The sequence below is a fragment of the Trichosurus vulpecula genome, chromosome 1 (assembly GCF_011100635.1).
Source record: "Trichosurus vulpecula isolate mTriVul1 chromosome 1, mTriVul1.pri, whole genome shotgun sequence".
Lineage (NCBI taxonomy): Eukaryota > Metazoa > Chordata > Mammalia > Diprotodontia > Phalangeridae > Trichosurus > Trichosurus vulpecula.
In genome coordinates, this window is record NC_050573.1 from 544999733 (window position 1) to 545000693 (window position 961).

Sequence of the window (961 nt, forward strand, 5' to 3'; positions counted from 1 at the left end):
TTGTCCTTTGCTTATTTAAAATACCCCAAATTGAATACTTGACAAATAGCACGTCTTGTTTTCTTATGCTTTGCATTAAAGCTATTTTCATTTGATACATAGAATTTAGTGATTTTACCAATTTATTAATGAAGCCTGTTAAAGTGTCTGATTTTTCTTTGTCAACATTTGGTGTAATATATTTAAGTCAGTCTTCCTTTTTTGGTCCCCTGTATTTTGGTGCATTTTTCTTTAACCCATTTTTTTCTGGGTCAACTGACATAAAACATTTAGATTATTTTGAGTTACATTGAAGCTGCAGATCCTTTGCCATTTCATTTGGGTGTCTTAACCTAAATCAACTTTCGTCATCACATATTTATTTATTGCTTTAGCTGTAATACTTTTCCATTCTCTATTTCCATGCTATTCCTTAATTATAGAACTCATGTTAACTGGTCATGTTGCTTCCTTCTACATTTTTTTTGGTACACTATGCCAAAATTTTATCTGGAGACCTTTAAGTATAGTAATAACTCCTCTATCAAGCATCAGAGAAGAGCTCCTTAAGTTAATTTGCACATACCTGAGGTTTACTGCTATAAGCACTAAAACATTCTAAAGTATTGGAATGTATTATATGGTTATCCACTTTCTTAAATAGAAGATACTGGATGGAATTAAGTTTTTTAAGGGCTGAGTCATCATTATTGTAGTCTGCTGTGATACAGTTCTTGTTGCCTATTTAGGTGTATACGCGTTATTCAAGCCTACAACCATTGTGCTTTTTGGAGTTCTTCTGTCTCTCCTTTTGTTTTTGACTGCTCCATTGTTTTCAACTGTCACTTCAGCATTTTACAATTTGGACGTCTAGCAAACTATATAACCAGGTTTATTTCAATTCCAGATAAATTAGAAGTCAGCTCTAAGCAAGTACCTGAGGAGTTCTCAGATGAGTCAGGTTCACAGATTTTAATGTAGT